The sequence below is a fragment of the Myotis yumanensis genome, unplaced genomic scaffold (assembly GCF_028538775.1).
Source record: "Myotis yumanensis isolate MYYU_CA2020_CCGP unplaced genomic scaffold, mMyoYum1.0.hap1 SCAF_1, whole genome shotgun sequence".
NCBI lineage: Eukaryota > Metazoa > Chordata > Mammalia > Chiroptera > Vespertilionidae > Myotis > Myotis yumanensis.
In genome coordinates, this window is record NW_027223752.1 from 219,935,863 (window position 1) to 219,939,559 (window position 3,697).

At 39.3% G+C, this 3,697-nt stretch overlaps 1 pseudogene; it reads right to left on the reverse strand.

Annotated features, from left to right (window-relative positions):
* Positions 1 to 225: 225 nt before the first annotated feature.
* Positions 226 to 965, reverse strand: LOC139007412 (small ribosomal subunit protein eS6-like; annotated as a pseudogene).
* Between the last annotated feature and the right edge of the window lie 2,732 nt (positions 966 to 3,697).

A 3,697-nucleotide genomic window follows, 5' to 3' on the forward strand; every position in this document is an offset into this window, starting at 1 on the left:
TACTCATCAATGAAACAGAATCAAGTCCTACCATTTGTGACACTAGGGTATTACGCTAAATGAAATGTCAGACAGAGAAAGACAAATAACCTAAATTTTGAATGTCTACTACTTGCATACTTTGATCTGGGAGCCCACCTGTATGTATGTTACACTTTGTTCTGTCTTCTATGTCTCTCTTGTTTTTTTTTTTATTTGCTCTTTTTTATTGTTAGTTACAAAATTTCATTTTTGACTGGACTCAGACTTAGACGTAGAAGCTTTTAGAGAGGATAGTCTATGTCTCTTGGCAATCTGTTCCTAGCATTTTTCTTTGACCTCCTTCATTCTCAGCCAAAAGTTTAGCATATTCTGCGGCCTCATTCTTATTTTTCTTAGTACATTGTTCAGAGCAATATGCCTGAGTCTGTGTTGCAGGACACGTAGATAACAAGACGCTGAATCTTGGGTACTTTAGTCCTAGGTTTCTTACCTTCTCTCTTTAGAGGCTTTCTCACAACATATTTGCGGACATCATCTTTAGAGAGATTGACGACGGATTCCGCTGGCTGTCTTGGGCCCCAGGCCCTGAGGCACAGTGGTATCAGTGAGACCAGGAATATCTTTCTCCCCCTATTTTATACAATGACCAAGTTGAGAACACTGAGATTGGCATCCGCAATGCAACCCTAAACTGATTTGCGTTTTATCTCTCCAGTTCTCCTTGGTCTATAGCAGGTGTGCCCCTTACTCAGCAGCAGGCGGACTCGGCCATGGGTCAAGACACCCTGCTTCATGGGGAAGCCTTTTTTGTCGTTCCTACCACTGATTTGAACCACATAAGAACTCTTCTCGTCTTCACCCAGAGCATCAGCAGCAAAGTCTGTGGCCATACAGTTCTCATAAAATATACAAAGTTTGCATTCATCATCCACTTCAATGAGTTTCTGGCAGCCAGTGGCTGGGAAAGAGATGCTGAGCTTCATCCTGGAGCAGCCCATAGACTCCGAGGTGCCACCAAAAAGACTTCTATGTCTCTTAATCCTACTCTCCAGTTTATTCTTTTGCCTCTCCTTTCTTAATTTTACCTTTCTAAATTTTTACTAATAATTGAAGTCATGTCTCAGCTATGTTTAAGCTTCAGATAAATCTAAGCACTGAGATTGTAATAACATGTTTTATTGCATTTGATAACATTTCTACTTTGTACTTTTGGTGTTTTGAGTTTTTCACACTATTCTCAAATCTTATTTATTATTTTCCTCAATTAACTGAAATTAAAAAAAAATGATAGCCTGGTATTAGTAAGTTAGGAGAACAGAAGCCAGGTTTATATACGTTGAAGTACATTTCTCACGTGTTCTAGGCTTCTACAGCTATACAGAACACAACAGAATTTGAAATCTCAATGTATTACTCTTTTGTTGGTGAACAATGGAAGCTGAATTAAAAAGTGACCTCTGTTCCAGTGTCTATATCACAATTCCCCCTCCTAACCATGAAGAAGGCATGTGCGCAACTGACCAAGTCTTTATTTTGAGCCAGATTTCCACCAACACAATTTCACATGGAAGCTCTTAGGCCTGTAGGAATGAGAGTCTCTCGAGAATATCTAAGAGCTGTGTACATGGAAAATAATTTCACTTCTTTTATACAAGAGAAGGTTCACTTGGAAAGTTTCCTTCATTCAAAAATAATTTAATGAAACCCAGAATATTAAGCCCAGGAGTAAATGATTTTTTTTTTTAAATCTAGAGAAGTATTTAGCTGTCATTAAATAATTTGGAGTGCAACTATCTTTGGTTTAATATAAACTAAATAAAGACTAATTCTTGTTCATTCTACTGAGCTCATCCTTGATCCAAAAAATTCAGGAAATTGGAAACTCAAATAGTAGGAAGCAGCTACCATTATTGTTATCATTCCCTGCTGTAAGGTTTTACGTTTCTCTTCTGGGATCCTGAATATTTGTTGCAGGATAAAAAATCCCGAGTCTAATTTATTTTGGGAGCAGAGCTGGCTCCAATTATTTTTCTTGCTTTGATTGTCCCAGGCTTCCTCTAAGTTATTTTAAGGGTTCCTCTATAGTTATGGTAATATGAAATCCAGAAAGTTTAGAAAGACAAACTTGTCTTCACTTCAGTCACCTCTGTTATGCTCCATGCCCAAACTTCACAGTCCTGGCAGAAAATGGTTCTGTGCACATAGCCAGTGTGGCCAGAAGTGTTTTTGTCTGAGATAGAAGACACTGTTCCTAGTTTTCATCTCTCACAGAGGGACCACGGATCCCTACTCTTCACAGGCATGCAGAAGTCTAATATTTTCCCCGGGGCTTTCAGAAGCAACCGAAACATATCCTCCCGTATTTCTGCTATTAACAAACTGTGTTCCTCCTACCTAAAAGCCAGTGGCTGAGTATCTGTCGCTTTTCCTTTCCAGCATCCTTCCCCTAACAGAGCCTAGAATTCACTGCCTCCATCTAGCAACACTGCTCTGAGGCAAGGGAACAGGTGTGTGATGATAGAGAAAAAGCTACCCTTTATCTTATCTTTCTCCAGAGTATCAGGGATATAGATATGATCTTTGAACACATTTTACCATTTTCTTAATATATTGGGTTGTTACAAAAAAGGTTTATGTGGTTCATCTTAGGTTTATGCCCAGTCACCACTCTCACAATTAGTTACCCTTTAAATGCTCATCGCTACCACTAACAGAAGGCTTGTTCCATGCTTCCCACATTACTAAGAAGGTTTTATTATTTATTTTCATCTTCAGAACAAGTCTATGAGATAAATATGACAGTTACTCCTATTAAATAAGAGAAACTGAGGACAAGGGGTAGTTGGTAATTTATCTACGAATGTGTAAGACATAAATGCTGAGGATGGGAGTCTTACCCACTGCACCGACTTACATTATTTCAACCTAATTTTTTATCAAGTCACCAGTAGAGATTTGAACTGAATGCTGAGTCAAAGACAACTACATTCATAACTGTGAACCCTGGAATAACTATACCTATTCGCTTTGTTACTGAACCACGATTAAAACAACCACTGAAACAGTTTCAGCCAGATGCAGACTATACACACTTCCTATGTTTATAGAGCTGGAATCATGCACATCAAATCAAAGCAATTCTATTTAGTCTGCTTTTTTGTCCCCAAGTCTTAAGAGAAAGATCATTCTCAGCCATATTCAGAGGAAAGCAACGCCCTAGGAGCTTGCCAGGTCTAAAGTTGGGAGCCCAGGAGAATCACTAAGGAAGGCCCTCCCCCTCCGTAACCCTGGGGACATACCTCATTGCCTTCTGCGAGTTATAACCAGAAACACAAGCTCATTAACACCCGCATTGTTTTTGTTTCTTTACATATAAGTATTTATTAAAAGTTTTAAGAACGCAGCACACCAACTCAGGCGGCTTTCATGTAAATGCTCTATTATTCAGCTTCCCTAACTGCATATTAAAATGATTGTGGTCCACAGAGGTTTGTCTGTGCTCCAGCTGCACCCGGTAACAACAGTGGCACGTTTTGAGGTTTAATTAAAGCATACTTATCATAGTTGCATGGCCCGGGAATGTGGGATGACAAAACCCTGGTGTTGTGAAATTAATTACATCACCATAGTGGACTCGGTGCATGTGGAAAACTTGAACCCAAAGAAACAGCTCATTAATCTCCGCCAGCTCTCCTAAGGTAGAGGAGTGATTTCT